At 35.6% G+C, this 21699-nt stretch overlaps 1 long non-coding RNA gene across 4 annotated transcripts in view; it reads right to left on the minus strand.

The window, feature by feature from the left end:
* Positions 1-5246: 5246 nt before the first annotated feature.
* Positions 5247-21699, minus strand: part of LOC105681036 — a 52536-nt gene continuing 36083 nt past the window's right edge. The window contains exons 1-3 of one of the 4 annotated variants that reach the window (XR_004462137.1): positions 18926-19378; positions 8595-9031; positions 5247-8419 (exon numbers count right to left, since the gene is read on the minus strand). This is a non-coding gene — a long non-coding RNA (uncharacterized LOC105681036). Of the gene's footprint in view, positions 8420-8594; positions 9032-11395; positions 11726-18925; positions 19379-21699 lie in introns of those variants that run through there. The other 3 variants (XR_004462134.1, XR_004462135.1, XR_004462138.1) reach the window with 3 other exon arrangements.

A 21699-nucleotide genomic window follows, 5' to 3' on the forward strand; every position in this document is an offset into this window, starting at 1 on the left:
TGCTATCGTTTTAACCGCTTCAGAGGGAAATTAAATCTGTTCGTTGAATTATGCGTTCCTAAATACGAAACAATTACCATAAATATAAAAAGCTGACGAAAAGATGCAGCGTCGTTATACTTAAACCGTGGAAGGGAGAGGATATTCGAGCCATTAAAACGGAATTGTTGAAAGTCTTTAGATTTTTGCATGAAGGATTCTTTCAACCGCAGGATATAATCCGACCATTAAACAGGTAATACAGAGAAGAAAGTAGAAAGAAATCGTAAAGGAAACCGACTGTACCACGGTCGCTATTCCGCTGTTCCCAAGAACACGGAATGTTTCGTAAATTGCGAAAGTTGGCGAATCGCGAGCACCGAACCGTAGAATTTCGTCTCCCGGATCAAAAGAAACGAACCGGAGCTTCGGGGAAAGATATATTCCACGGTCAATGACTTTTTCTAGAAAACCGATTTCGCGACAAAAAGAAACGAATTTGCATGAGAAACCATGGCTTGTGTCGTTTGACAACAGTAGACTTTAATTTCGAGACTGCGCTGTGTCATGAAAAGTCGAACTGTATAAACAAGGCAATAGAGAGGAAACGTTTTTCGCTTCGATTCACGCATGATAAAAATATTTCCAAGAGATATGGCAAACGTATCGAGCAAATTTATTTATCGTTTGTTCAAATCCTCGCGTTTCTGCAAGAATCGTCGTGATTATTTTCGAAGGAAATATAATATATTTATCGATCGAATATTAGCGTTCCGAAGTCGAACCAGATTTTTCTTACGTTTATTTCGGCAACTATATACAATTGGCCGATTCGAAATTCCAATAGGATTATCTTTTCTTCAAAGTGGAGTTTAATGTCACATCAACTATTATGTTATTAATTATACAGGGAAATGTTAACATCATACTAATTTCTATCGAGTAGTTTGATTTTCTCGACGAATGTTAGCAAATGGTGAATTTTGCTGTCATCCAAATTATCTTTCACGAGGAATTTTAATTTGTATTTAGTGCGGAAATTCCAATAGAATTATCTTTTCCTTAATTGTTTAATGTTACGTCAACTATAAAGTTATTCGTTATCCAGCGAAATGTTAATATCGTACAAATTTCCATCCGGTAATCTGATTTCCTCGATGAACATCAGCAAGTCGTGAGTTTTGTTGTCTTTCAAATTATCTGCGACGAGGATCTCAATTTGTATTTACCGCGAAGTATGCTGTATTTCCAATAGTTTCAAATTTTTCAATGAACCTGCATATTTAACGTCTGCATACTCGGTCGTCTTCGACCAATAATTTCAAGTAATCTTCCATTCTGCGTATATTTTAAAATTCGCTTAAAAAAATTCACGTAGCATATAGCAATAAAACTACTGGACGATGTTCCAGAAACTTGGAAGAGTATTCAAGAATTTTTGAGGAATTTTTTAAAACGCAGCGACCTAAAAATAAAGTGTATGGTCTTGGGCGACTCAGTATGCAGACGACGTCGCTAGGAATAAGATAGCAAACTCAAAAATTATTACGTAAAAAGAAATAAGATTACTCTTAACTACTAGCAGTTGACTTATTTAACGATACGCAATCTTTTAACTTACTTTCGCGTATTTACACTCCTGTTCACTGGAACTGCATTGTTCCAGCCAATGAAACTCGGAAATTCCACGTGGAAAAATTTGACAGCGCAAACTCTGTTTCCAAGATTCTAAACAATCAACCCTAAACTACTGTATTCTTCCTTTAGTTCCGGTGAACAGACTATTTCAGGACGAGAACAGTTACCCCGGGAAACGAGAAGCTTGTATCAAGCTACCCTCGCAGACGAACTTTAAACTAATCGTAAATACACGGGCCATTGGCTCTCCTCTTCGCAACGAATTTCGTGCAATCGATCATTTGATTAAATAGAAGACAACAATTACTTGAAGCCACTTTAATTGCTAATCGCACGGTTCTCGTTGCGATCGATAAAGTTGCGATTGAAAACGAACGTTGTTGCTTGTAACAAGATTTGATACTTGCCATCGTCGCTATTATCTTTTATTGCCAGTTTTCTATTACGATTAATATAAATGGTGACCCATTCAGCTGGAACAAGTTACAACCTTGAGACAGCAAAAGATAAAAAAGAATTCCTCTAGACATAATTCAAGTAATTCCCTGTTTTCTATTACGATTAATATGTAGAGTATATAACTGGGACAAGCTGAGACTCTGAGACAATTAGGACAAGCTGCGACTATGAGACAACTGGGACAAGCTGCGACTCTGAGACAACTGGAACAAGCTGCGACTCTGAGACAGTAACCATGCAGAAAAGAATTAGGCACAACTTCATTATTTGCCTGGTTTCTATTACAATTAATATACATGGTGTCCCATTCAACTGGGGCAAGTTACAACCTTGGGACGTAAAAGATAAAAAAGGATTTCTCTAGACATAATTCAAGTAATTCCCTGTTTTCTATTACGATTAATATGTAGAGTATATAACTGGGACAAGCTGAGACTCTGAGACAATTAGGACAAGCTGCGACTATGAGACAACTGGGACAAGCTGCGACTCTGAGACAACTGGAACAAGCTGCGACTCTGAGACAGTAACCATGCAGAAAAGAATTAGACACAACTTCATTATTTTCCTGTTTTCTATTATAATTAATATACATGGTGTCCCATTCAACTGGGGCAAGTTACAACCTTGGGACGTAAAAGATAAAAAAGAATTCCTCTAGACATAATTCAAGTAATTCCCTGTTTTCTATTACGATTAATATGTAGAGTATATAACTGGGACAAGCTGCGACTCTCAGACAATTGGGACAAGCTGCGACTCTGAAACAACTGGGACAAGCTGCGACTCTGAGACAGTAACCATGCAGAAAAGAATTAGACACAACTTCATTATTTTCCTGTTTTCTATTATAATTAATATACATGGTGTCCCATTCAACTGGGGCAAGTTACAACCTTGGGACGTAAAAGATAAAAAAGAATTCCTCTAGACATAATTCAAGTAATTCCCTGTTTTCTATTACGATTAATATGTAGAGTATATAACTGGGACAAGCTGCGACTCTGAGACAGTAACCATGCAGAAAGAAATTTTACATAATTTCATTATTTACCTGTTTTCTGTTACGATTAATGTATAAGGCAATTACATTAATAGAACATTAGCATTATACGTAGAGTAATTTAACGTAGAATATTAATATATAGGATAATGTAATATGCTATCGTACGACCCTTTCCACCAGAATTCACAATGTGTATTCAATGATTACGTTACAAAGGATATTTCTCTTGCGTAAAATAATTGAATCGGGCACCTTATTATCCGAATAAGAAGAAACACCATTAATTTAATAGAAACGCTACAGATGTAAAGCGCTGTTCGACAATGTTTACAATCTGCAAAACGCAATGTATTATAAAGAGTACTTTTAAAAATAAGAATTAATAGGATTTTTCAGCGAGATATATACTAAACGTTGGCGGGAAAGAATTTTTCTGCTAGAGGGTCTGCAGAAAAACGACACGAGCTAACTTTGTTGGAGCTATGCGAGACACGTTTGAAGACGGTACGGTTTCAAAGTAGTCTGACTAACTAACGCTTCTATACAGTACGTATCCCGTATGCAAGTGGATTGTATCCAAGTTTCATACTTCGTTACAAACTTCCTTGCTCGTCTTTCCAAAGACGTTCGGCTTTGTTTTCAGTTAACTTACCGAGTAACCACCGAGAACTTTATACTGTGTTACGTTTAAGTAGCTGCTGACGCGTTGTAAACTTCCGGTTCTACACTCATTTCCCTGCGGCCATTTAAAATTATTAAAGCTGTGTTGGCGGTACTATTAAATACTTCACCGCAATAAGTCAATTAATGCCGAGCCATTGAAAGTGTTCTTATTAAAAAGCTAGACTTCAATAACAACTGTTACTAACTTTCAGCAATTACGAAGGAAGAATAAAATATTTATGCTTTCTTGGAATCTCTTACGAGCTTTTTTTCTTTCATTGTCTACTACCTTCCTCTAAACACTTAAAATAAGTCTATGTTTATTTTGTTTAGTTATATTTGTCTAACCTCGGTCTGTAGATCAGCTTGTAGTCGTCGTATCAGAGAATTTCGCAATATTTCAAAAATTCCAAACAATGACAAATGACAGAAATGGATGGTAGTTATTTCAAGGATCTTCTACGAAGATAAGCAATTGCAGATTATTGGAACGCAGAAATGCCTTTGGAACAAGGTCAGATAGAAGGCACGTTCGTATGAATTTTTCCATTGTTTCTTCTTTTTTCGCTTTTCTGCATCCTATCCACTCTTGAAGCGAGGTTCACATATCACGATACACTCTGTATATACAGGATGATGCGTAACGGTTCGTGGTAGAAATGAGATCTGCGAGATTCTATGATTTAAGATAAGTCGAAGATCAAAAATAAAGAAATTGCGCTGGAAAACACGTTCTTGAGAAAGTCGAATTTGAAAGTTTGCCAGATATACGTGAATTTGCTTAAATCGTAGAATAAAATTGAAACACGTTAGCGAAGAATTATCAAATATAATTTTCCCGAAAAATGAGATTCCACGCGAACAAACTTTATTCTCGACTTGTTTTCGCGTGTAGAACAACTTCCTATCTACTTCTATCTGCCTGCGAATTAAATTCACGTTGATTCGACAATCTTTCAAATTCGATTTTTCCAAAAACAAAATCACCAGCGCAATTTGATTATTCCCGATTTTGTTTCTTATCTTGATCCATAGATCTATTTGTATACGACGTCTGCAAAAGATCATTCACTGTTTATCTATATGTATATTTATACAAATGATCGGGAGGAAATTCAAGCTACAATAAGATTTTTGTAGAAATCCGAGAAAACGCTGATGATCATCGCTCGTGGAATGCGTTAGTGGGGCGGAAAAGGTGGAATAAATTCTTAATGAAAGATTCATCGACTGTGACTGAAATTCAATGACTCTGTATTTTCGATGTCCACGCTCGGAGAACCCTCTCAGCTACCTACGTACGAAGGTTACGAGGTTTTTTTTTATTATTTGTACTTTACAATTTGTCCAGCTGGACATTTGGTAAGTTTTTCTAACTTAATTGCTAAATAACATGTGGATGGCTACTTCCAGCGAGATACCAAAAAATTAATACTTTTTTTTATTGTTTAATTTGTACTTTACAATTTGCCCAGCTGGACATTTGGTAAGTTTTTCTAACTTAATTGCTAAATAACATATGGATGGCTACCCCCAGCGGGTTACCATCTTCGAGTTTGACTATTTTATTTCTTCAGTGAAGTTAGTGGGGTGTTTTCTAGAACAAAGTCTTCTTTTCTATTTAATTTGTACTTTACAATTTGTCCAGCTGGACATTTGGTAAGTTTTTCTAACTTAATTGCTAAATAACATATGGATGGCTACCCCCAGCGGGTTACCATCTTCGAGTTTGACTATTTTATTTCTTCAGTGAAGTTAGTGGGGTGTTTTCTAGAACAAAGTCTTCTTTTCTATTTAATTTGTACTTTACAATTTGTCCAGCTGGACATTTGGTAAGTTTTTCTAACTTAATTGCTAAATAACATATGGATGGCTACCCCCAGCGGGTTACCATCTTCAAGTTTGACTATTTTATTTCTTCAGTGAAGTTAGTGGGGTGTTTTCTAGAACAACGTCTTTTTTTCTATTTAATTTGTACTTTACAATTTGTCCAGCTGGACATTTGGTAAGTTTTTCTAACTTAATTGCTAGATAACACGCGGATGGCTACCCCCAGATGATACTATCTTCGAGTTACGGGTGTTTATGAACAAATTCATTTGCACTATGTCGCCTCATAGGAAAGATACACTCTCGGTTGACCTCGGAACCGACTACTGTCGGATGTTGCCGTTAACAGGCAGGAAATTTATGGAATTTACGTATGCCGGCTAAACTGCAGACACGGAGGCTCCTTTACGAGCGACACGGCCTGCAACAGCCGCCCGTTTCGCAAAAGTGCGCGCACTCGTTATCACGGTTTTCCCTGATAGCCACGTCTTAATGGCTTTCGCGGATTACGTTACGTACGTTCAACGTGAAAGTTTCAACGGTTTAATATAACACGCTACTCTCTTTTCCTCGTTGCTCCTTTGCATCCGATGGGCTACGAAGCCTCCGTTTTGCTGCTATTTCTGCTATTTCGATTATCTGGCAAAGGACCTTTATTGCCGCTTTCTCGGCCGAGAAAATTCGACACGGCAAACTTGATTTTCTGCGATCTTAATATTTGATAAGGTATTCCATACATATTTCGTAGCACGTATGATATTTGATAAAATATTCTATACGTACTTTATAATATGTATAATGTTTGATAAAATAATCTACACCCGGATTTCCAAGGATTTTATTAAAACGTGAACGAATGTATTTATCCGTGGAATAGACAGAAACACAGCTGTATATGCATGGAAGTTTAAGTCATCAATAATCACACTGACAATCTTGTGTTACGTCGGCTTATTAATTTCACTGTACGCTCACGTCCTTTACAGAGTACGTCTGGTCTTGCAGATTGACTTCTTCTCGGGCGATTTTAGATTTTATAATCCCATCACCGGAATATGCAACTATGCAAATAATGGATCGAGTAATTTCTTATCTGGATGTTACTATTAATTTGAAGCGTCCAGCGTTGCAATTATTCAACTTCTAACGTGTTATTAAAATTCAACTTTCTTTATCCCTCGTTTTTCCTGTGCAGTGACTGAAAAAATTGATCCGAGCCGCATGCCAAGCCATGATATAAGCGCTCACTTATTAATGTGTTAGCGATATAAATCAACAGGTGCTGTTCGAAAAGTGACGGTAATTTAGTCTGCCGTGTATCAGCTTTTCCATCAGTTTTGGACCTGTTTGCATTTCTCATCTATAGCTCAGTTTGACGTGAAGAGTGTAATAAATTATTCGATCAATAATCTCACTCCCCCTATTCTTCCTAATTTGTCTTCCTGTAAAGATACTTTCGTTTAAAATCTGTATTTTTTGAGTCACTGTGTATTTATATTTCCTATGCATTTTTGTTTTTCTTTCTCTTTTTTTTGTATATTTACTATTTGTCATTGCAGACTCGTGCTCTAGACTTGCTAAATAAAATATAATAAATAAACGCCGAGAGCTAACAGTAACACGTTCCTAATGATCGCCTTTTTAAAGCATACTTCTGTTATTGTCCTGTAGATTTTGGAACCCATGTAAAGTGACAGATATAAGTATTCGTACAGTTAGAACGTAGACATATAACTAAAAGAGAATTATTTTTTATACTATTCAAATATGCATAACTTTATACTATACACAGACACTTAACACTCTTAGATGTACACAAACAAATGTCAATTAAATCACTCGGTAATTTATAATGAGACAAGATTTGTAGAACAAGAATTGTAACGATGTTATATTGTATATACTCGTGTGGTATGGATCAACCTTTGTTTGTGTACATTTATTATAAGTAATAATATATAATAATAATAACGTAATATATATAAGCATTATAAGTATTATAAATATCTATACAGTATAAATTTACGTATATTTGAATATATTTAATCGTGTTGAATGTATTGAATGTATATAATAAAATATCTCACTTTCATTTTCTATGGTACAGTAAAGCAACTGTGCGGATTTTGTCCCTCACTGCATACGATATTTAGGTGACGAAGCGCTGACCTTAGTTTTCTAAGCTTTAAGATTGGCTCGGATACGGCTAGTAGTTCAGTAAAGCCAAATTTACACCGTAAACGAGGATGAAAGCAACGTTTTTCGATGCATCATTCACAGGGAGACAGTATAAATTCGGCTTTACTTGCTACTTGACTACTGGTCGTGTCTCAACCAGCTTCTACCCACAGTACGACTCACTAGGAACTAACTTTCTGGAAGCTAACACGTGCCGAATAAGTTTTTCCAAACTGCATCTTTCGTGTATTTGATCGTTTATGAATTGTATTAAGAGAAAAGTGGTGATCCAACAAAATATCTTCTAATTTTTCTGTACGTACATATAATGTCTGTTACAAATGTTAAAAGCTACATTCACTTATGAGAGTAAGTGAAGCTCAAGTAGGAAGCGTCATATTTTTTTGCATCCGGACGCTGTCGAAGCTTCCGTAAAATTAATGGTGCGTCCTACAGATCTTCGTTCATTAAATTAAAGTTGAATTCCTGATGCTTGAAATTAATGATACGCTCGAAAGCAGTTGATGGTCCGTATAAATCGTTTCAAGCTGTTTCCTGGAAACTGTTATGAACACATCTTTTTCTGTCATTTCATAATTCATTCATCCGATGAATAGAATATAGAATGGATTTATTCATCTGCTAAAGAGAATATCATCGTTGATCCTATAAGATGACTCAACAATTATCATATTTAGCGACAGTTTACTCAAAATTGTAATATTCACTTCAAATACTTTTTTTACAGATCATAATTTTACGTTAAAAAATACAATGATAATATATCAGGTGATTTCATAGTTTACTCTTCCATCCTTTAGCGAAGAAAATTAATACTCACGTTCATTAGGAGCTTCTCCAATCTGATGCAAATATCGATGTAGGATACTACTGCTACTACTATGTTTGCTATTTCCTCGGTAGTCAAGTGAAGTTCTGCTTCAATTACAACTATCAATGCTTCGACATCGAAGGTTACTCTTCGACCAGACCTGGCCTCGTCAACAAGGTCGAAAACACCATTCCGAAATTTTGAGAATCATCCCTGACACTTCCTCACATTCAGCACATGTTCGCCGTATACTTGACAAATGTTCTTAACAGTATCCATAGTTGTGGTGCCCTTTTTAAACTCGTATAGTATACAATACCGCAAATGCTTCTCGCTGACACTCATTTTGTAGCTTCTCTTGATGTGTGAAGTAACGATCCAATTGCTTCAAACTCATGTTGCACACTGTCCAGATGATCCTCTTTCGGAAGCGTGAAGTAGGGTTCCTGTAAACACATCAGCGAAACGTGATACACACGATTGTCTACAGTAAGATAAGAAAGTACATTACTTAAGTCGAATTTACACTGTTTCGCTTCGGAAGTACACGGCGGATGAAACTAGGGTGGAAGCGGCGATCATCAGTCGTGCTCTTCCAGAGTGAAACAGCGTAAATTCCGCTTCATGGGATTACCAAATATCTTACGTTCAGCGGATACGTTGAAATTGATTTACATTCTGACGCATGTGTCTATATGACAAAGATTTTATTCTAATGAATGTTTGAAATATTCATTATATTTAGTTTCTCTCTTGCATTTCGTTGGATGTTTCTTCAGATAACAACAACAACAACAACAATAATAACAACGACTCCGCCAACAACAACGATAACAACAACATTGCCGACAACAACAACAACAATAACAACCATCGTAATAATAATAATATTGCCTTTGCCGTGTTTTGAATGAAACAGGTTGAAAGGGTAAGTGAAGAATATAGGAAAAAAGGGAAGAAGACAAAGAAAGTGAGGGAAGTAGTGCACCTCTGGGTCGATGGATCGCACTTGCATGTATACATGCAGAACAATTCGATCTCGAGCAAAATCTCTCTTAAAGAAAAGAATGGACAGATTTGGAAAGAAAAATAGAAGGATGCAGGAAACAAGTAAATTGTAAAATGAGAAGAGAAAACAGATGGAAGAACATAGACTTTCCTAAAATCCAAAGACGTACGAACTTATTGTAGTGCCATACTAGCTTAAAAATGTCTGTCTAAAAACGACTTACTGTTACTAAACTGAGTTACTAGCTACTATAATTTCTATACAATAGAAACGTTTCTCGATAAAGATAATACTCACTCACAGACAAATAGTGTTCCATAAACTACGTTATACAATTTTTCAATATACAAGTCTCAATCAGCTTTTGAGTCTTGTTACAAAATATACTTATTTCGCTTGAGAAAAATCAATCTGCTGTGATTTTCTTCGCATCCTATCAGGCGTAACGACTTTGCAAAAAGTTAAGATCGTACAGCATAGGATCGTAAGTTTCTGCGTCCTTCCTGTAGAGTAGGTACCTAAACTATGATATCCTATTCATCTTGCGAAAAAACCTAACACATCTTTGGATGCAGAAAAAGTATGTTCGTGCATTCTTCACGTTTTTCGAAAAATAGTTTCTAATGAAATATATAGGTCAATAATTCTCAACCGGCGGTATGTCTGCCGCTAAGGTTACGCGAGAGATGGCCGATGGTACGTGGGTAATTTGCGCGATGTATCTTACTGCTGGCCGATCTCGAATTCCCATTTGCATACAACACATACTTTTCTTCTTGGTATCGCAATTTTTAGATTCTGATTTCCGCAGTATGCACTTGAGGGAAGATTGAGATCTACTGAAATTGTTTCTAGCAATCGTCAATTTTCTGCCTATACATAACATAAATGTTGTATGCAATTAGTAACTGTACATAATTTATCTAACAAATTTGCATGGGAAGAATATTTGTAAAATTGAAAAATATTTATGTAACTTTATTTACTAATCTCCTGATATATCTTGATTATATAAATCCAGTAATTTAATTTATTGATTTGCATTATTGCTGCAAAATCTTGGCTTTCAATCGCTATATGATAAATCAAGCAATGTGCCACTGTCGATTAAAATTATTTAATCGAAAAATATATTCGTATAATATTTGATTTAATTTCATATAAAACTGAAAAATATTCGAAACATCGTACTTCCAAAAATTTATCTACAATATTAATAATTCGTTGTTTTTCATAGTCAACTATATAGGAAAATTAATTCCACAATGGACTAGCAAAGAAAGTAGAAAATCGTGTGTAACGATCAAAGATAAATAACAATACGTATGAAAGATTAAATACTAAAACGTGATCTGTATTCGAATCTAAAAGCGTAAAATAAATAAGGAACAATCTACATATCACGCGAAAGCAGCTAGTAGGACCAACAAATTTGCTAGAACCAGCCATGAAAATCAGTTTATGGGGAGCGAAGAATAAACGTCCTTGTTCAAACGCATCGCGTGGTAGCAACGTTGAGCGAGGCGTTATTTTTCAACTTTCATCGCGTGGCTGCCGAGATCAAAGCTATTGCTCGTAAAGGGCAATTCAGTCGGAATTAACCAGCTAATCTATGTGTGTCGTGTTTCAAATTGAATCAGCCTCGCACGCGTTGTTTACGGTAATGTGATAAATGAAAGCTGCTTAAAAATACGGATCACGAGGGTGTGTTGAGGGGATTGTTGCGCGATTGTTGGGCCGGCAGCCCGCAAAATATATCGCCCACGATTCGTTCGCTGATCATTATAAACGGGGACAATACCGTTGCTCGATAATGCACGAAGATCGTCGTGGATCTATGTCAGTGGTGATAGATGCCACGGTACCAAGCTTCCTGGCAATCTCGATAATATATCGCCTCGATGTATCGCGGCCACATATTCCTTCCTCCACGTTGCAACAGCAGAAATATGTATAAATTTTTGTTTCGCCATTCGCTCAGTGATTGGCTGATCTCGACCTCGCGTATGGTTTTATATTATGATTCAGCGATTGGTTGCGCTCGCTGATAATACACCGCCAATCGTATTACCGCAATGTAAATTCGTAGACGCATTACCATAATAGCGAACAGTTATGCAGACAAAAAAGGAAAAGCACGATAAGTATATTGCGGATTTCCATGCATTTTTGTTAAATTTAAGTGCACACGAGCGCGCACGATACATGTGACGTATAAAAATATAGAAAATATCGAAAATATCTGATATGATATTTAAACAACGAAACAAATCCCTATTTATGTACCATTCTTTTTTATTCTATTGATAAAAATTTGAATTTACATAAACACCCGCGGTCTAGTGATAAGATACGTACTCTGTCGTTTGCTGGCGAGTTTCATTTTTTATATTCAATACCTATCGGTCCATTCTATATTTCATGAGTGCTGTCATCCGGTGTAGTTGTGGGAGTAGAACTATGATCGATTCATAGATATCGATTGTCATAACTAAACGGCGGATTTTTATGCAGATTCATATTTTTGAGAATATGATTGAAAAAGTAGAATCTCGGTGGGAAATTGTTTTATCTGTCAAGTGTCGTAAAAAGCACTGTACTTTGGATATTTCGCATATGTTTTGATTTCGTATGCACGCTGTGTAATTTTGCACTCTCAAATTTAAATAAATAAAAGATACATAAATAAATACATAAAAATCTGCAGTCTGGTCCTCGCGTTAGTCGCTGTCCTTTTCTTATGAAATTTCGTAGATTTGTAATCAGTTTTAAGAAGATTTATATTTTTAGTAAACCCATAATGTTGTAAATGTATTTGGCAATACTTAGGTACATGCTATTTTTCAATGCACTTGTATTTGTACTACTATTTGCAAGACATTGTTTTACTCTTTTTATAACCCAAATATTTTAGTAATATTTCTAGCTGCTACCATTCTTTGTATTTGAAATATTTACTAATAGGTTAATGTTCTTTAGAAATTGTGCTCTACAGTCAATGAAATAAATAATTACTATATTTTCACAATATTTAATCTATAATTTATTTCTCTAAATAAAAAAAAAAGATAACAAGAATGCAGCAGATTTCTAAAATTTTATTATTTTTCTATGATTTTGTAATACATAGTTCCACGATTCCAAAGTTTTTAAAGATGAACTACTTTGTCTTAAAATAACACCTTTTAATTGCCGAGTTAGGAAATCAATAAAAATGAACTCGTGTCTTTTTCATGAAATATAAAATATACAGTAAAACATATAATAATTCGCTGCAAAATCCAAGAAACGTGTGTTATACCGCTGCTTGATATCGATACTGTCACGTACTAAACAAATTTCAAGCTTACTTTTATCGAATACAAGGTCTACGTTGTGTTTTTGTTTCTATCGTGTAAAACGTCATGCATATTTATAATCCCATTAAATAAGGCCTGTATTTAGTGTTGTTAAAAACGCACATATTAAAATTGACATTTTTTTAAGTCGTATCACTATCAACCTGCAGCAACAATGTGATATAATGATTTCAATTTCTTTTACATGGCTGTTGAAGCGGTGATCGCGTGATGAGTCTTGAATCAATAATAATACACCATGTATGCAAATAGCATAATTACTCTCTTCGCTATATCCCTGTGTAATTGTCTTCTTTTTCCATTCACCGCATTCACCATATTGTGTTCTTCAATGAACTGACCGCTTTCAAGAACACTCTGATCCTTTCACGCGTACTCAATAGCACACTTGCTCAACCAGCTTTCAGTCAGCTCGATGCGCATGTCCATCCCTCGTCTCATTGTTTGCTAAATATTTTATTCACATCCAGCATATTTTCTCTCATAGCTGTTGCTGGGAACTTTTTGACATTATACAGGGTGTTCTACTTAAATCGATCTTCGCAAAAAAATACCTTCGAAACTATTCCTGATACCGAAGAATATTTCCAACAGAAGTTGAATGGTTTCCAGGACGATCGGGATCGACGCTGCTACGCCCTTTACGTTACTTTCTATCCAGTTATTGTACTATTTTTAACATTAGAAAATACCTTCAGTTTGAGCGAAATATGAAAAATATGAAAATTAATACGCGCGACGTTTCGTTCCAATTTTACGCGAAGCATCTTCGAATACTACAAATCGCTTTTGGTTGCTGGGATGAGAGCAAGATTATGACGATTCGCACTGCCAATTTATGCTCCAGTGTGTTGATATTGTCGAAACATGTTAGAACCGTCCATTTAATCTAATTCAATGTTTATGTTTACCTTTGGCCTCGAGTAAATTAACGCGCTTGCCCAAATGAGTTGAGGTAACAGGAACATTTCAATAAACAGGAGATTAAGATATGAAAATTCGTGGATTGCAGTAGAGTTAAAAGAGAGAAGAATTTGTTTCCCAATGGAAAATTGCTTGGCCCCGTGACGTTTTAAAGTTCGTTCGAAGCAATATTCTCAACGATATAGACATACCACCTGTCGTGTTGGCCGAGTTCGCTGGCTCATGTTAATAATCCACGGAAGCATGCGCTATCGCTGAAACGAATTCCAACTATGGATCGCTAATTTAAATATTAAGCCATGCAAAGCCAATGTTAATAACGTTGGTACAGTTAGCGGCACTACAGCGAATATATATGTATTTACATAAGGCAAGCTATCTCTTTCTCTCTTTTTATCTCGCTATCCTTAATGTTAGCGTGCCCTGTGTGCGAGTATGCGGATACAAGTAACAAAACATAGCCGTTTATTCCTTAACTTATCTTGACCAGCGGCGAAGCTTTTAGCCCATTCATGGCATATCGAAAGAACTGGCATACATACGTTCTGCGTGAGACCAAAAACGAGAAATACAGAGCTTCGTGTTATCTAACTGTAATATATCATGTAAGCATGATGGCCCATGACTCACATTTCTGCTAAAGTATTTTCTCAAACTTGTTATTTCTAGTAACCTTTGCTTACTCTTATATCGTGTAATTATTGTAATTCGTTCCGCAGAGTTCCACTGAAATATTTTCGCGGATTTTCTGTTTCTAGTAACCTTTGCTTGCTATTATATCGCGTAATTATTGCAGTTTATTTCGTACATTTCTACTAAAATATTTTCTCCAACATGTTATTTCTAGCAACCTTTGGCTCCTATTATATCGCGTTTATTATCATTAGTTTATTTCTTAGATTTCGACTAATCTATTCTCATTTAAGAAATTTTTATAATACAACTAATTTCAATTTCAATTTTAATTCTGTTGAGAATTGTGGATCTTAATCACCGAAATAAATGTATAGGAACACTTAGATTATACTTAGAATTGATATCAAAATAGTTTCAGATTTATTTAATATGTGATTTACAAGATATTCGTCGATATACATTTGCACGTGTCTCAATATTCTCTTTGTCTCGCCATCTTCTATACCACACTATTACCTGAACAGTTGCATTTGAGACTCTGTGCACGTACATACTTCACACACTCTAGTCTAGTCTAGCACACAAAGTTACACATACCTCAATAAATTGAAAGCTTATTATTGATGTTGCAATCTCGATATCAATTATTCAAGTCATAAAGGATATAACCCAACAAACACGAAGATGGTACCCCACTGGGGGTAGCCACCCACATGATAATCAAACAGCTAAAAAATTCTACCAAATGTCCAAATTAGACAAATTGTGGATGTGAAATATTAAACAAAAAAAAAAAAAATTATTCGAGCATATGTTCTTTCAATTCTCTTAACTCTATGCTATTTTGTCTATTCCTAGCAAGTAGACTAATACTGTTAAAGCATGTTGTGACACATCACGTAATTATCCTTACGTCTGGGACCTTATTTTCTTTTTAGATTTCTGTGTTTTAAACAATCCTTAAAAAGTCTTGAATACTCTTGCAAGTTTCTAGAATGTCATGTAATAGTTTTTATCGCTACGTGTTAATTTCTTTAAGCAAAGTGAAATTTCAAGGAAAGAAAAATGGACAAAATGAAAAATTACTTTTAAACTGGGAAGAAACCAGTATGCAGGATTATTGCAGTTAATTCCCAACATTTCTATTATAGTATTTTCTCAAGCTGTGTATTTTTATATCCTGACTATTGATCGTCAGTTAAATGGGCGGAAATGATTTTTAGAATAAACTCAGCGAGAAGAACTTTACATGTAAATTAATAGATCAATTCAGCGAAACAGTTACCGGGCAAATAGACTTTGTAAACACTACGATTGGCGTTTTTCCTGTGTACAAACCAAATAGTCCAAACTTAATTGCTTTTCGTTCAAACTATACAAAATATTAATCCTTTTTAAAGTAAATATACCCGTGAAGAATTAGATTTTTATTTTCATCGTGTATAGTTGGAAGCTTTTTCGTAAACCGATTTTGTGTTACATATAGCTAACTCGAAACAAAAAGAAGGAAAAAGATATACTCGGAACCATTAACTCTGACACTACTATGGATAATTGGATGATTACAATCGCTCGTTACGTAGTAATTGTCATACACATATGTATCACAAATGACGATGATCGCGTGACACGTAATGCCCATATTTCTTGAAATAGATTATGCAAAATAGAATAAAAGAAGTGAATCATACTACCAATATAGGTGCAACTGCGACGTGGTTTCTCTGCTTGTCCTCGTTTTCGATTCTATCGTACATAACCTTATTATTAAATTAGATAACTATAAATAACAAAATTGTTATGTAATAGCGTACGTGCACGCTATTTAATTAAATATAATCTACTGCAAAAAAGGAAATAAAAATTTTGTATTACAATACGGTTTAATAAACCGTATAAATAAACCGTACAAATGCTTTTCGATTATATAGCACAACATGGGAAAAATCTAGTCAAAAATCGATATCGAAAATCTTTTGTGCAAGTTGTAAAACTTTTGCGGCTCCATGTAGTCGAATGTGTAAGAAACATTGTATCGATACTTTTTCTTTCATTTGCGTACACATGAAACGCGATGATATTGAAGGTTTTTTTTCATTCATTGAAGGTTAAGAGCAATTGATGTGCTCGGTTAAAAACAAAGGACGAAACACAGACAGCTATTGCTCGTAACAAAAACATGGTATATTATACATGAAATACGAAAGCGTAATAGGTCGCTAAATAAATACATATAAAAAGTTTAGAATCGATATACTATGAATTTTAATCATTTCTGTCATCTATCCTGTGGTATATATTATATTTATTCCTTGATCTTATTAAACATAAATCCATTTTCTAAAATTATGATGTATTTTTACACTTCTTATTCTAGAAACTCTCTTCTGGCCGCCACAGTACACTGTGTAGAGATACGAGAGAAAAGAAAAATCTGTAACAGACATTTTACTCCAGACCATTATGATGAAAAAAAAAACCAATCTTAGACAATTGCTTATAATAAAAGCGTAATGTATCATTAAATATTTAACACAAACTTAAACAGTTATTTTAGTACTATGGTGTTAAGATCATGTTAAGGGATTATGAAATGAGTCGTTCATCTGTGTCATATTTCTATTTTGCAGTAAAACGTAATTCTTTAAGCATCTGACATCGAGTGCCATTGGAAAAACACATGGATACGCTGTTCGAGTGTGTGTGCATGTTTTTCGTAATGAAAATGGACCAAATGCGATAGAAGAATATTCAGAATGCTCTTCAAATCATGATATCACCTATCACGTAACATTTGCAAGCGTTTTGCAATGTTAAACTGACTCTGAACCTGTAACCTGACCCTCGTGGTCACTTGACCTATCCTCTTTAGACAGATTATGGAAATACATGGAATCGAGAGTACATTTCAGCTAAAAGCTTGATATATATGCACAATTGATGATAAACGTCAATGAAGCTATACTAATTAGCATTAGCAATGATCATTCCGATATTTAGTGGACGAGATCAATGAAAGTATCTCTACTAGTACGCACAAAGATCATTTTGTAAATCACGCGGATTTCCATTCATTTACCAATTGAAATGCAAAGCAGAGTATGCAAACTATGTCTGTCGAGTGTTTGATTCAAACTGAATCTTCGCTAATGATCATAACATCCGAGCTTTGACTCTGTTTGTCCAGGATACACGTTGATTCGTCGATGCCAAAAATCTTATTTTCTCGACTAATAGCATCCTGGCTGTCGCCATAGTCTTCAAATGAGCCCTTGAAGCGACCATTTCTGCCAAGGTTAGGACGAAACACGAGCTGTTGTATAGATTTTTTCCTGATCAAAAGCTTGGATTTTTTTAGGTAGCTTGTTTGATGATTAAGCAACTATTTGTCAGATGTTTTTTGAAACCAACAAAAGGCAGAACTTTTTGGAAGGGTTGAAAATCACGAATGAAATCATTGAACTTTGTATACTCGTTACAGCAATCGTTAATTTTGTACATTCCTAAAGATAATACTTTTCGTTCGTTTTTGATTATTATAGAATATACTACACTGTGCAAGGTTTTGAATTTGCTGTTTGGAAATGCCCTCTACATACGTCTTTTGTAAGAAGAAATTCTAAAGCTAATATGCTAATACGTTCATTAAAAAGTAATTTCCTTTTATAATAATTAGATCATAAAGATTTCAAAGTAAAGATCATAAAGATACAAAGTAAAATATGCAGATTTTTACGTATTCGTGGGAAATTGGAAGGTGCGAAAATGCACAGAGGGCATATATATGTAAAATCTGTGTATGTCTCTATGTGTACTTATAAAATAAAATACTCCACAAAAACATATAAAATATCCAAAGCACAATATTCCTTCTGATATTTAGCAGATGAACAAAATTTCAGTACAAGTTCCATTTCTTCAATCATATCTATAAAACTATAAAGATACATAGAATTCTACAAACAGTCTAATCACTATCACAATCAGTAGCTATCCACAAACACAATTATATCTTAAAACTTGACGACACAGATCTTACATTTTCTTTCGTGTGTTTCGGAATGGAATAATAACGCCGATTCATATCTATCGTACGAATAGATCGCAATTTCATATGAAGACAATTATTTATTACGAAAGAGAATCCGTGAGAATTAAAAAGAGGACATTAACGGGATATATCGGTTCACGTTTTATTACTGCAATAATTGCATTTTCATTTGTTTACTAGGTAGGAAAACGCCAATTAAATGGACGCTTACTCGTGCATATGACATTGCCGTGTTCGCGTACCTCCACATTTAATGCTGTATTAAGCGGATTTTATAGTCAGCGTAAAATACATAAATACCGGAGCAGCTATTGGTATTAAAGATAAATCCTTTCGTCTCTGATCACATTGACTGTAATACCTGTAAAGTGCTGATTCAACCAATCAAACCATTCACTTCTCTTTCGCGATTAATGTTTCAAGTCGTTACGTGTTTAACAACTTTTACATGTTTTCGATTTAAACGTCACACGCGGTGCGATAAAACGTGCAATATTAGTCTAGTAATACGTCCATTAGCAAATCGGCAACAGATCGACTTTGCGCTGTGTTATCAAATTAGCTGGTATAATTATAGAATTTTTCGTAAATGGTCTAACGTGTAAAATAAATGTAGGAATGTTTATTATAAATTAACAGAAAAGACAGTATGATAAACACGATATTGTAACACTCTCACAATATTGAATATAATATCGCACTTTACGAATTCGCTTAACACTATTTCTACGTCACGGCAACACGATGAACTTCTCTCAATCACGATTAATTCAACTCTGACCATTACCATTACTGTAACAAACCTTAGTAACGCTCACAACACTCCTTGACAACATTAACATATCTTAACAACGTTTACAAACAATCAGCCACGTCTTTCGCTAACGTCACACCATCCCACATAAATAATTCGACCAGTCGTTTCTAATATTTCACGATAATTGTATCGTGCCATATGCGTGCAAAATGTCTTGTATCGCGCATGAATAAGCTTCCTCGAGTGTTCAATTGTTCAAATACCATCGTGAGCCTATGTTTTTTTTTTTTTTTTTTATTTAGTTGTTTACATTCACAATTTGTCCGATTTGGACATTTGGTAAAATTTTTTGGTTGGTGTGAGCCTATGTGTGTTATTATTTGAAAGACCCACTGAAGAAAAGTGGATTTTCTCGCATGCTCCTGTGTGTTCTTCATCACAGTCTATGTCGTATACGAATCAAAATCTTCTGAATTGTACGGTAGTTGTTAGAAATGTACGTCCAAAAAATAATGGTTTTTATTTTCTGTTCTCCACGCTTTAGGGTTTAACGTGTAGAGTAAAGTGACGAATAAAAAGAAGAATAAAATTGTGTTTTATTCTGACACACGAAAATATACGAATTGGTGACATTATATTCTTGAGGTGGTGTTTGGCATAAGGTGCCCAAGGAATACTCTTGGCGTTCACAATATAATTTATTTAACACCCAACAATCAACAATCCTCCATTACCAATGAGTTTCTCGCTTTTCAACTATGTTTGCTTCGCTATGTTTGCTTCGTACGCTTCCTTCTAAAAATTCGGTGGAAGGACCGTAAGGATATCGATGGCTCATTAGGCATGTCGGTCTTACGCTTTGAAACTATATAACACTTTGTGTGGCGAAGCGGTTGGAAAGTTCCGTGGTCGAGTGCCGCCACAGGGTAGACTAAACATCCTGCATGTCACAGCTATCGGAACAATAACCAGATAGTAACGGAATAGCCGCCTCTGATATACACCCGACGATAGTCTCTCCAGGAGAACTAGAACCTCAGTATAAAAATCCTCTGAAATCAGCGCTCGACGCCTTTCTGTTGTAACACTTTGAACCGTTAATCTATTGCATTCGCATAATAAATTCTATTACCATATATAAAGTTCAATTTCTTCACCTTATTTATGAAACGTTCGAACTGCGACGCGAGGAGATTGTCACGTAAAATAACAATATAAGAAAAAGAAATTTGAGGTGAAAAATAAAAAAAAGAAACTATTTTTTTTCTAACAACAATCCACTTTACAATCCACTTCCGAACTCTAGGCGTGACTTTCCAAGACTGAAGCTCTTACAATTTGACTTTCGATCGGATTACTTTCTTTTGTCATCCCTCAACATCCCCACCGTCCATACATTTGCTAGGCGTCCGCGACCGTTGCCACGTGCTCTTTCTTCTAGAACCTTCGGTGGAAGGACCATTGGAATGTTGATAATTCATTAGGCACTTCAGCGATATACATTGTCGCCGAGTGCCGCCACATCTTTATCTCCATCGTCAGTCTATCGGATTTGAAGTATGCCGGTCGTGACAAGATCACCGGTGATGTATCATTTTCGTGATTTCTTGTGTCTCCTACGTGGCACTAGCGGTTATCCGAAACCTGCTTGTAGAGCGCATGACGTATTTGTTTGTTATGTTTTCGTTACTCGCTTCGTTCGATTTGAACTCCAAGCGGTATTATTATGTCGTGATTTTCGACGCTTTGCTGTTCAATGTTTTGTGGTCGAGTGCCGCCACATATTGAAAGATAAACATTAGTTTTCTGACAAGTTTCTAAAACATTCCTCTGTCTCCCTTAGTTCCCTCGATTCAATATTTTCTTTTTCCTATAGCGTTCCGTTACTTTTCTTTTCCTTCTGATATCCCACTATTTCGTTTGTCTTTATTGTTGTCGAAGCCTAAGAACTATTTCTATGAGGCGCGATAAGCTGCAATCGACGGCGATCGCGGCTGAAAAATCGATTTCCTTCGCCGCGTTACAAGATGCGCACGGTGAAACGCAACCTGTGGCCAAGGAGTTTCGTCTTATCTGATCCCAGATGGACGTATCGTCGGCGATTGTGAGACGTAGCGCGATTGCCCGAGGACGTGCGCGTTCCGTGGCGTTCAAGAAGCGTAGTACCCGGTTTATATAGACAGGCTCGCTGAAAGGACAAGGCAATTAATCTTAACGACACTGGCGTTGCGCATGGCTGCCACCCGGCTATGTGACGCTAATTAATCTAATATGCTATTGATATTATAATTAGGTGCACGGTCCTTTCTTCCTCATTCACAAGTCCTTTCGTTCCCGCGTCTCCCTTTCTCATTTCTGAAATCGCTTTGCGGCTACTA

Source organism: Bombus impatiens, unplaced genomic scaffold, assembly GCF_000188095.3.
Source record: "Bombus impatiens unplaced genomic scaffold, BIMP_2.2 scf_0034, whole genome shotgun sequence".
Lineage (NCBI taxonomy): Eukaryota > Metazoa > Arthropoda > Insecta > Hymenoptera > Apidae > Bombus > Bombus impatiens.